The 12,823-nt window shown below is 37.7% G+C and overlaps 1 protein-coding gene across 3 annotated transcripts in view; it reads left to right on the top strand.

Moving 5' to 3' along the window:
• Nucleotides 1-265: 265 nt before the first annotated feature.
• RAP1A (RAP1A, member of RAS oncogene family) overlaps nt 266-12,823 on the top strand; it is a 75,930-nt gene continuing 63,372 nt past the window's right edge. Inside the window, exons 1-2 of one of the 3 annotated variants that reach the window (XM_078072606.1) lie at nt 284-421; nt 7,552-7,641. The gene's annotated coding sequence lies outside the window, so the exon portion shown is untranslated. Of the gene's footprint in view, nt 422-7,551; nt 7,646-12,823 lie in introns of all 3 variants that reach the window. The other 2 variants (XM_078072604.1, XM_078072605.1) reach the window with 2 other exon arrangements.

Raw genomic sequence — 12,823 nt, 5'->3', positions numbered from 1 at the left:
GATTGCATTCCCTCCAAAATTCTATTCCTCCTGAATCTTCGGACCCTTCTTCATTTCGTTTCCCGCCTTACGCAGCCTCGCACCCAGCCCTCCGCAAGGCCCCAATACCCCGCTCCTCCCACACGTCTCTCAATTCCCACCACCCTCTTCTGCGCGGCTCCTTTAAGCGGACTCCGGAAAGCCTCGGGGAAGGCGGGACCGAAGCCTTGCTGACGCCGACTCGGAGGGGCGGGGCGGAGCTGGGGGCGGGGCCTGCGTGCTGCGTGCGTGCGCGTTCTGGAGGCGCCGCCGCCGCCGCCGCTGTCGAGGCCGCCGCCGCCGCCGCCGCCGCCGCCGTCGCCGCGCAGAGCCGGAGCAGGAGCCACGGCCGAGAAGAGGGAGGAGGTGGAGGAGGAGGTGGAGGAGGCGCCGGACCGGGGGGGTGAGTGAGGGGCGGGGAGCTCGAGTTGGCCCCAGAGGGAGCCGGGGGCGCGGGTCGGCCGAGCCAGGGCTGAGGCGGCTCATGTCGCCGGTCAGTCCCCTGGCTCCCCCTTCCTCCTCCGCGTTCCCTCGGTGTCCGGGGCGGCGGCCTGGGGGCCTGGCCGGCGGGAGGGGCCGGGGCTCCGGGAGGCCCTGCCGCCGCCGCCAGGGCCAGAGCCAACCACGCCCGCGGACCGAGCCGGTCGACTGTGGCTGGGCCTGCGGGAGACGGACGGGAGGGGCCCGAGCCGGGTGTGGGAGAGAAAGAGGACATTGTGTCCCCCACCCTCCAACTGCCCGAGGTGTCATGGCACAAGCCCATTTCCCTCGCCATCTCCTCGGACACAGTGCCCTCGCCACTCAGTGCCCGAGAGATGCAGAGGGTTGGACATCGCTGCCTTTTTTCTCTTGCATGTCCCCACACTAGGGTCAGACCTTCCCTCAAACCCAGCTCTCCCCTTGGGGGTCACGCGAAGAGGGGGTTGGAGGGTTGGGTGAATTTTCTGCCCTCGTCCCTCGCTGGAGAAGGTGCAGGTAGACGGGAGCGTTGCCCTCTCTGCGTTCACTTCTGTCAGGGTCAGGGTCTCCCTTTCCTTCCTTTATCCCCCCAGTGCAGAGGGCTGACATCTCTACATCCCACTCCACCTCCCAGCCCCTTTCCCGCCCTCTCCCCCACGTCTTCCGTAGCTTGCCATGTGTACGCCTTTTCGGCGTTGCTCTTCTTGGGTCTGTGCTTCTTCCCTGAATTTTCTTAGGGAAGGGGTCACCGTGTGATTCTTGGCTTCCTTCAGACTGGGGCTGGTAGGAGTGTCGCTTGTCCCCTCAGGAAGTTAAGGACAGTGTCTTCAGCTGAATTGTGTAATTTACTGCTACAGGGAGAAGGTGAGGGGAAGACACTTGTGCCTGAAAAATGGGATCTTCTTGCAGGGCTAAGCACCAAGAGTTTGGGGGACCTTTTGACCTCTTGGAAAAAAGAACTAACGTTGAGTTATGTTACTCCTTTTGGGGAGGGAAGATGGTTTTGCCACTGCTTTGAAGGGAGGAGGGTATAAGAAAAAAGGGAATAACAGGGCAGGAGGTTAATGGGCCACAGCCTTACAGGTGGCCACAGTTTTCTGCTTCCTGGGTGTGGGATGATGATTCTTTCTGTTTTTATCACAGTAAGAGTAAAGTAGCAGCTCTTAGTTTTAACGTGGGGCGCCTACCTTCAAAAGCATGCTGCAGGGCAGTCTCAGAAGGGATGCTGCTGGAAACAGGATTTGGAAACTTTCTTCTGGTTTCCTGTCAGTGTGTGGAGGCGGGCATGCGTATGTGTGTGTGTGTGTGTAGTTTTTCTTTCCTTTTGATGTAATTGATATCTGCAGTATTTTGACATAATAGTAAATCAGGCCCTGAGCTCTTTTCTGTCTTTATTATGATTTCTTACAACACTTTCTGTTTTGAAGTTATATTTGCATTGGTTGAAATTATTTTTGCATTAGTTGAAATTATTTTTGCATTGGTTGAAATTATTTTTTTAGTCTGGTGTTTAACTGAACCTGTTTCCTTGGTATTTTCAATTATGTACTGCAAAATATGATTAGGTGTAGGATATTGAGGATCACACGGTGCCTGGCACAAGGTAGGCACTCAGTATTTTGTGGATGAATTGAATGATTGCAAAGAAGTGGCTAGGTATTATATATCTTATGTCCTTTTGAGAGGTGGCTTATATTAGAATATTGCACTTCCAGTATAAAATAGTAATTCTTAACCTTTTCTAGGCCACTGACACCTTTGAGATTATGATGAAATATATAGTCTCTCTCCCCAGGAAAAAAAAAAAAAGTAATAGACTTTTATGCACAAAGTTTTGCATTCAGTTTCAGGGTCGCTCTGAAGCCAAGCATGGATACCTGTCTCAAAAACAAACTGGAAACCCTAGTATTCAGTTCCATATTAAAACTGTTTAAAAGCCTTTGTTCACTTTCTATGTAGCCTCAAGAATGACAGTGCCGATACTTACAGACTAAATTTTGGGTCTTTAGGAACAAGATTTAAGAATAATTGTTATTACAATTTTATGAGGAAAAGGTGTCACTAATAACTACTACCAGTTTTAAGCTAATACACTAATGGCTTCCAAGGAAGTAAGATTGTTGTAGTCACTTTTGGCAGCCTAAAATCATAATCACAACTGACTTATAATTTCTATTGTACTACTTAGTTATATGATCAACACTTGAAAATGTTCACAAATCAAACTATTCATTTTTCCTGTTCTCTTCCGAGCTTGTTTATATGCATGATTTTTCATGTAGTTAATAATTATTGTATCAACATTTAATATTAATTCAACAAATGCTTTTTGAATGCATATTCTGTGAATAAAATCAAGTTCTTGTTGTCATAGAGCTTATATTGTAATCAGGAGAGATGGGCCATAACCAAATAAATGTAGAATATGTTAGATGATAACATATTAGGTGAGGGGAAAGAGAGAAGCAGTGGCAGGGAAGTCATGAGACTGGAGCAGAGACCTGAAGGAAGTGAGTTAGGTGTGCTCTCTTGGGGAAGGTTATAGGCAGAGAGGACTGCAAGTGCAAAGATCCCCTCGGTGTACTTGGCCTTTTGAGAAGACAGTAAGCAAGAGTGAGTGAGAGAGCTTTAAGTTAGAGAAGTAACTGAGCCTTGTAGGTCATGGTAAGAACTTGGAATTTTACTTTGAATGAGATGAGCAATCAACTATTGGAAGGTTTTAAGTAGAAGAATTTGTGAAAATCCTTCTGGCTGCTATGTGGAAATCAACTTGGTGGGGAGTTGGGGTGGGCAAGAGTGTAAGCAGGAAGACCAATTAGGAGGCTAATCTTTATTTTAAGCCTTTTTCGGAGGTTGCAAAATAGTCCATCTACCTGTTGTTGGGCATATAGGTAGTTTCGGTTTCCCTTTACTAAAATTAAGATGAAATGAACACTTTTGTATATGCAACATTTTCTTTCTTTTGGAATATTTTCTTGGGATTGATTTCCAGAGTAAGGACTGCTGAATCAAAGTATATGAATTTACTTGTCTTCTTGATGTATCTGTGAATTCCTTCAAATAGTGTGTTGTACTAGTTAAAGTGATAGCCACAGTTGTTGATCTAGTGTTATGGCAATATCACTTGCCTTGAGTATTATTTAATACTTGAAGAAATCATTTTGGTTATAAAAGAAAAATCTTCTAGATTGTTAGGTTGAATTTTCCAGTAGCTTGAATTTAGAGTTCGTATGTTAGTTCACCTCTCCAGCATTTAACAACAGAGTGCTAATTGTTGGGTATACAGAGATGAATTAGACAGGGTCTTTGTCCTCAGGAAGTTTTACATTCTGTCAGAATCTAATAGTTAAATAACTTAAAAGTCTTGCCCAAGTTTACTACCATCCATGAACTTTGTTATTATATGGCTGATGATCTTTTATATAAAATAGACATTCTAATCAAGCATCTAATTTTTCATATTGATAATTTCTTCTTTTTTTACAAAGGGATTTTTAAATGATACCTGCAATTTATTTAATTTCTGTTTTATGTCTTTAGAATCTTAAAACTGACAGCCCCGTGTTTTGTTCTTTGCAATAAATTATGCAGCTAGTACTTAGTTGAATTTTTAGATTGTTGTAATTCTTTATAGTTATTCAAAACACAGGGACTATTGTTTTGTTAAATAAGGTTAGCTTTGCATCTTTGACATTTTATTTAGTTTATAAGGGAGAACGATACCAGTCTGTTTTGATAGGAATTATACCACTGTGAGGGCATTGCTCAGCATTTCTAGTTCTGAAATCTAGATGGCTTGATTTGGCATGAGCAGGGAACTCCACCATCTCTAAAGTGAGTGAGTTGAATAATTGAGTTACCTGCAAACACCTAGCACTGTGGCTGAAACATGCTAGGGATCCAGCTGATGTTCATTGAACCTCAAATAACCTCTAAGTTTCCAGTTCTAAAATTCTCTTATTTTCGTTCAGTCAAAAAATTTGTATAAAGCGTTTATATATTAATTTTGTGGTGAATTTAAAATTGTGAACATCATCTTACTTCCTCCTGATGTTCCTTTTCAGATTAAACTCATTAATTTTAAAAAGAGTTATGGCGTATTTCCAAGTATTTTCTCTTCATTCTGATGTCATATATTGCTGCATGACTTAATGCCAAATTCACATCTTATGGAAGTGATTAGTGTTAAACATAAATATGTTTAAGCTTTCTTATGTTACTGAGATGAAGCATTCACTTCCCCCCACCCCCTTTTTCTGTTCGTGAAATTTGGGGATTACAAGTGGTAGTTTTTATGTACTTTTCAGTCTTTCATGTACGTGTACATGTACTGTCCCATTCAGGTTATGAATTTTTGTAATAGTGATTATGGACACTGAATGATTCACACACTCTTTACAGTCCCCTTCTCACAGTTTTGAGATGAGTGGTTAAGAGTCCAGTTTGTTTCAAAGTTAAATGATCCAGAAGAGTATTGAACCTATAAGCTTAGCTTATCATGATGTACTGATCAGCAAAGCAGTTCAACAGAGAACTATGCCATGCTCTCGTTTGCACTTGAAAATAGGCCTTTTAGATGTAGAAGGTACATGCGTGCACCAATAAGAAAAGGAAATTGTGTGTGATGATTAAGGTGGAGTTGAAACAAAAAATAGTGTACTTTTATAAGTGGTCTAAAAATACTGGTTTTAATATGATTTTCAGAAATATATGATATGCATAGGGAGGATTAAATGTGTTTTATGAAATTAACTTCAATCAGTAGACAAATTAATGGCTTTTTTTTTTTAAAGGTACTGATGTCTTATTTATTTAGGCTAATTCCAGATAAATCTGGAAAAAACATTTCTTTGCATACCCAGTTTTCTGTTTCTAGCCTATGTATGTAGTTCACATTGCTACAGATTGGTTCAAAGTGTGGAATGATAAAGTTAACTAAATTTGGAATTAAATATGTAACCCTGTGTTTGGTTTTAGAATATATTTAAGTTAGTCCATATTTCATAAGAATAGGAATATACTAAACTATACATTGTAACTGGTAAACGATACTGTTGGATTAATCAAAGCTTGAAGTATGTTACTTTGAACTCATAAGTATATGTACCTATAACATTCCATGGTTGTTTGCAGTGCTATGTTATACACATTTATTCTGGTTGTAAGAAATAACTTTGCTCAGGATAGAACTCTGGTTTCGTTATCAACCACAAAAGTGTAAAAGTAAGAGAGGCACGAAGAACTGGGTGCAGTTGTTTTTTGGACAAATCCCAAATGCAGCTTGTAAGATTCTAAGTTAGTAGTAGGAAATTATCTCCTATTGCAGACTGAACATTTCATATCAGTCTGATGTGTAATCTGAAGAGTAAATTCATTCACTGTATTTTCAGTGATATTTAAAAATTCATTTATAAACAGGATCATTCTGTTATAGACAAGTTGGCTGTATTATAAAACATTAAGCAAGCAGCCATAACTTAATTATTTTAGCAGTTGAAATTTAGACCGATCTTTGGAGTTTATGTAGTTTTCAGTATCTAGTCCAAATCTTTGATGTCTTTTGATCTACCTTTTCCATTCCATTGAATGCATGTAAAAATGTTGCATGATTTTATTAATAGATTTCAGATTCAGTCATTGAACAGATGTTTGCATGACCCAATATTAGGTTCTTTGATGGAAATGGAGATGTGAGACTGTAGCTTCTATTTTAAGGAATTTATAGTCTAGTAATTTATTTTGTTTGCCAGAACCTGACATATGTTTTATAAATAAATGTTGGATTTTCATGGTAGAGTGGAAATAGAATGATACTCATTTTCTAAGTAAGATCAGTGTAATACTTTAAATTTTCTCCTAGTTGCTCAACAACTATTTCTGTGGTATTATTTTCTTTTTTTTCCTGTGGCTTTATTTTCTAACAGCTTTTTAGTATTACAAGCAAACCAGTTTTCCAGTTTAAAATACAGTAAAATAAGAATTTTTTGCTTAATGCCTGTTTTACTTCAAGACTTTTTGTTTTTGTTTTGGCAAATTGTTTTTCTGCACATATGCCAAATGGTAGGAATTTTTTTTCCTCCTGGTTCAGCTGGCAATTTTAATTCTGTGGTTAATGCAAGAAGGTTTTTTTGTTGTGCTTTTGTTTTTTTGTAGACCAGCTTAATCTTTTTTTCTACACTGATAAAAATCATCTTTTGCCACTAAAGTTAACTATGCCCTAGAACAGAAATGTGCATGTAGAAAAAAATGGCATCAATGTGCATTTTTAATGAATGTTGGTAGCTTGCCAGCTTTATTTTCAAGTTCCTCCCCACTCCAGACTTAACTATGATGGGCTTATAAGGCAACAGCAGTATACATAGTTAATTTGCAAAACAAGAATAGTTTTTCTGGTTTTTCCCTTTTGCATGTTTTGAGTTAGGATTAATTGGACATTTATTATTCTCAATAGACATACAATAAAACAGTTCATTTAACTGGTGCTTTCTGTTGAAACACTGGCTGACTTTTAGATAGTGAGCCTTGTGCAAGTTTATGAATACTACTGAATTTTGGGTGACATTCTTTACACAGTCTAAAAGTAAGTGTGAGCTAACAGAAGGTGGAAATGAAACAAGTTTGACACTTTCTTTGCACTAGGAGGTGTTTCTTTTCCAAGTAACATGCCTTTGTAGGTTCAGGATCATTTTCAGTGAGTATAGCTGCTTAAGTATTTTTTTTCTTGTTTAAAGTAATTCATGTTCCATTGTGGCAAATTTTGAAAAGAACATAAATGTAAAGAAGAAATTGAAAATCATCTATAAACCCATCACCCAGAAATAATTACTGCTGACATTTTAATGTACACTTTTCTAGTTCTTTCCTTGCATGTATAGATTTTTTAATTAAAAAAATGGAATTATACTTTTATATATACTGTTTTGTTCCTACGTTTTTCTCTGAACAGGATATTGGTCTCCTAGCTTGGGACTTTTAGGTTGATTCTTTATAATACTATTTTAAATAACACTGGAGCAAACATTTTTGTACATTTATCTTTGATTGCATCTCTGTTTTTTTTTTTTCTTCCTTTAGGATAGATTCCCAGAAGTGGGATAACTGGATCAGAGGGTGGTTACCCTGTGTATAAGAGTGTGTGTCTCACTGCACCTTCAATGGCATTGAGTAGGTCAGTTTTTACAATCTTTGCCAATTTGATAGATATCTGTTACAATACGTGGGTGGTGATCGCAGTATCCTCTTATTATTAATAATCTGTAAAACCATCATAGTGTATGATTGGTAATTTGCAATCATCTTTGAAAAAGTTGGTTGGAATGAATTTCTTTGGAAATATTTTAGGTGAAAGTAATCTTTGTGACAAAAAAGGACATTCCTTGAAATTGCAATTTGAGCATTGTTCTTTTATTGGAAAGAAATAGCATTTTAATGTTCTCCCTTTACTAAACTGGCAAACATGAGAAAGCTTATTGTATAGTATGTAGTAGGTGGAGATATCATGTAAAACTAAATTATTTCAGATAGATGAGGGGGGTAGTCACATAGTTCAGACCAAAAAAAAAAAAAAAAAAGCCAACTGACTTAGGGTTTGGAGCAATGTTTCTGGACTTAGGCAGCCTGGGTTCAAATCCTTGCTTTGCCACTTAACTAAGTATATGATTTGTGGCAACTTACTGAGTATATAATGTGAGATAACTTATTAAATGTATGATTTGATGTTTCTGAACTTTGGCTTTCTCATCTTTACAAGGAGAATAATAATACCTACTTCATAAGTTTGTTGAGAGGATTAGAAATAATATGTAAAACTAACTGCTTGGCACATAGTAGGCATTTAATAAGAGCCAGCTGTTGTTAAATTTGGGGCTTTTTTTTTTGCCCATTTGGGGGGGGCGCAGGAGATATCATTTGTGTGTCCTTGTTTACATGAATAAATGCAGAGATGCAAAAGGGCCATGAGCAGTGGCAGCTGGAGGGGAGTGGTAGACATTCTTTGTGGTAGGAATGGCATGAGCCAAGATAGAAAGTTCAGGACAAGTTGGAGGACAGGAGATTGATTTGACAGAAGCCTGAGCTTGTATAATTAGAAAATACGGTGATAAGGCTGTAAAGATTTGTTGGGCTAGACTGTAGAAGTCATTGAATGCTAGGTTGAGAAGTACAGACTTTTATTTAGGAGCACAAGAAGTTTTGATATGAGGAAAATGACCCAATCAGAGCATTCATCTTTTGGAAGATGAATCTGGGTACAGAGTACAGAGTGAATCCAGGAAGAAAGGCACTGAGGGCAAGGAGGCTGGCTTGATAACAAAGGTAAGGCAAATCTGAGGGTTTAATGGAAAACAAGAGGGTAGGTTTTGGGGAGAGTTTCTGGGAGTTGCTGTTGTGAAAGTCTCTGGGTCTTTAAGTGTACTCAGTTTGGAGATGAAATTCAAAAGAAATAGTCTGTGCCTAAGGGATAGGCTAAATGGAGTTAGGAACCACTGAAAGAAGGTAGGACTCACCATGCTTTGGTTGTTGCTACTTTTTTTTTTTTTTAATCAAAGGGTAAAAGAGTCCTATTCTTTCACCTGTGAAAAGCATATGCTTACGCTCTTTGACAAATGCATAGTCTGCAGAAATGTTATTTATTTAGCATTTTGAGTTCTTAGTTAACAAAGACTCCTCAGTTTTAGACATTATATTTCTGGAAGTATTATCTTAAAATACTTCACTGTAAGGTTAAATTCTGCTGTCCATGCAACTGGGCTTCAGAAGCATCAGTTATGTGAGCAGAAGTGATGAAAAGTGAAATACAGGCTTCTCGTTAAGCAGCTTAGAATATTGCCAGTGAAATATGGAGCAATGAAAAATAGGAAATTGAGTATGTGATCTTCAGAGGAAATCCTACTTTTAGTACTTCTCTCCTCCCCTCTTTAATTTCTTAATTAAAAAAAAAAGTTTACACGTGCCATTCTTAGTCATTTTGGTACCTGGCTCTAGCTCTATGCTAAATTGTACTTTCCACTTGGCTGAATAAGTAAGCAGGTTAGCCTACAGACTGATATTAATGTTTCTTTGTGACTGGTAAGTAAACTCACATGGGTTGTGGATTATCTGCTTGCTGTCTTCCTTTAATACCACCAGTCGAGAAAAGAAGCAACACCCGATTTTTAAAAAATAAATATGGGCTTGTGATACTTTCAAGGTGTTTGCATTTTTTAAACCACTGAGTTGTTATATCTCTCTTAAATGTTTCTTTTAGTTTTCAGATATTTTCTAAATTCAGAAATAAAGTTTTTTGTTGTTTTTTTTTTTTTAAGATTTTATTTATTTATTTGAGAGAGAGAGAATGAGAGCGAGCACATGAGAGGGGGGAGGGTCAGAGGGAGAAGCAGACTCCCTGCCGAGCAGGGAGCCCGATGCGGGACTCGATCCCGGGACTCCAGGATCATGACCTGAGCCGAAGGCAGTCGCTTAACCAGCTGAGCCACCCAGGCGCCCCAGAAATAAAGTTTTTATTGTTAGTTATTTTCATTTAAATCTCTTGCTTTTAAAAGTATTCTTGAAAATATTTTTAAATTAGTAAGCATATTTAGCACATAGTATTGGGATTGTGTGTGTTACTTATTTCAAATACTGTGTTTTTCTTATGTGAAACTGCAAAAGCCCATTATCTTGTCAACCGAATGATATTTCATTTGCTAAAGAGACCTCAGGTATTCAAAACAGTTATTTAATGTCTCAAACTATAAGATTCTAGTTGAGTCTCTCTTGATTTGGTTTGAAGATATTTCTGTTTGTTAACAGAAATCAGAACTACAATTATTCTCCTAGGTCTGATCACTCTATCCTTCCCTCCTTCCCAACCCATTATAGCTGAGAGCAAGATCTTCCCTGGTTTGGGCCATTCTGGCATGGTCACTGTTAGGGCAGCTATGGCCTTCCCAGTCTGTATGTTTTACATTCTTAGAAGCTGTCCTGCTTGCAGGAAAAATAAGTTATTAGATTGAGTGGCTGGTAGTTCATGGTATACGATTATAAGAAAATTCACAATTTTATATATTATACCTCAGTAAAACTGAAATAAAAAAATTCATTTTCTTTTTACATGAAGTGACATACAAAGTGTGTGAAACCTGAATAGACTTTCATATTCTATCCAAAAGGATGAAATAAAATAAAGCTCACTTGTTGAATAGAACGTTGTATACATTTTTCTTATTCTTTATAGTCAAAAAACATTTTTTCTTACTTCTTTTGGATCAGCAATTTTGAATGCTAAATGTAAGTTGTTGACTAAGAAATCAGTCTTTCCCCAAAACATTCTTAAACATTTTGGCTAGTGATCTAACAAATAGTTATTGCATGATTATGGGGTGCCTCGTACTATTCTAGGAACTAGAGATAGAGCAATGAGTAAGACTTGCTGTCATGGAACTCTTTATACAAGTGGGGTTTGGTGGTGGTGGAGAGAAATAGTAAATAAGTGAACAAGATAATTTCGGAGGTCACAAATGCCATGAAGAAGCTTTAGATTGAGTGTTGAGGGAAAACTCAGATGATAATATTTAATTTGAGACCTGAATGACAAAGCTAGATGGAACGATCCGCAAGAAGAGTGAACCAGGTAGAGGACCCAGTTAGTACAAAAGCCCTTAAGTGAGAAGCAGCAAGTTATGTTTGAGAAGGCCATAGTGATAAGCTGAGAGGAGACTGGTAGATCGGCTTGTCAGGAGACAAATCACATAGATCTTTGGTGAAGGGTTTGGATTTTGTCTTATAAATACAAAGGGAATAACATAACAATAAAAAAAAATTTTAAAAATATATAAAGGGAAGACACAGGATATCAGTACATACTTATCTCTATGGATAAATATGTGTAACTTTTGAATTAGAAGTTGGTGTTACTAATGATACTGGCTTAAATCTGTAGGGTAACCAGTAGTTTCTCTAGACATAGAAAATCATGAACATGGTACATAAATTATGTTTTTCTCAGGGGTCTGCAGAGAAAGGAATGAATTATTCTCAGTATTGTAAAAAGCCTAATGAAAATTATATTTGTGCTCTCAATAGATTTAAACAGGTGAAATATTGTGTATCTTTGCTTTGACCAATAATTATATTGACTCAAATCTTTGCGGCTAATTATCACAAATCATTATCATATATTGTGGTGATTTGCAAGCTGTTAATGAAATAAAACATCATGCTTGCACCTCAAGAACCTAACATTGGGTTTCATTAGTATTTATGTCTTTGACAGTTTGAGACATCTGATTAGCCATTACTTCTCTAGTTAATTAAATGTCAGTGCAGTTGATAGACAAAAATCTGTAAAGATGTGGAATCTGTGGAAAAAAGAGATTTTTCATAGTAAGGTTGAGAACCACTGATCAATGTCCTAATCTGTAGAGGGACCTGCAGGGAGAAGGGAAGTAATATTTTTTTGAAGGTAAAGTTACTACATCGCATTTAATCTGTACAGCAAATCTGAAAAATAGATATTGTTCATTTTTTACAGATGATAAAACTCAAAGTAATTATATAATTTATAAAAATTAACAAACTCTAATTATAAAGGATAATGCTGACAGCAAACTTCCAGAAGGGACTACCACATTACAAAGCACACAATAGGTGGTCAATAAATATTTGTATTTTGCTTATACGCAGACGCAGACGTGAATGAATAAGTAGCTGAATCCCTATATCCTTATAATCATTTCTCCAGTGTAACACATCATTTTTCTTCTAGATGAGTCTAGAAAATTACTCAGAAGTAATTGGCTTCACTTTTTTTTCCCTGCAGAATTCCGCCCCCCCCCCCCCCCACGAGGTGTTAAGTTATTTAGATCAGTCACAGAGTACAAGTCCTGAGGAGGGAAATAAAGACCACAAACTTGGAAAGTATAATTTTCATTTAGATTTTAACTGACTAGTTTGTAATGTTTTTAGCTTTTAAAATATTAAAGATACCATCTTTTGTATTCACATTCAAGATACCATTTTTGGTTCTGTGCTCTTAATTTTTTTTTTTTAACTTAAAAATTTATTACAGTTTTCTGAACTGAGATGGTGGAAAAACAGTAGTCAAAATGTTTATGTAGCCAATATAAGTTGTCCACCTAATCTCTGACTGTTTCAGTGGTGTGGGAGGGCATACTTGGGCAGAATAGTAGTATGAGATCTCTGAACTACTTATTTACAAAGCTTCTTCTAATCCTTCAAATGAATTAATATCCTAATAAATTTAGGTTTAGAGTTCTTTCAAATGAATACCTAATAGGAATGGATGCCTAAGGGATGAAAGCAAATGCAGGTAATCTAGAGAGTAAAAGAAACTATTTTAGTGGAAGGT

This window comes from Halichoerus grypus, chromosome 5 (genome assembly GCF_964656455.1).
Source record: "Halichoerus grypus chromosome 5, mHalGry1.hap1.1, whole genome shotgun sequence".
In the NCBI taxonomy this organism is placed as follows: Eukaryota; Metazoa; Chordata; class Mammalia; order Carnivora; family Phocidae; genus Halichoerus; species Halichoerus grypus.
This window is presented reverse-complemented; position numbering and strand designations above follow the sequence as displayed.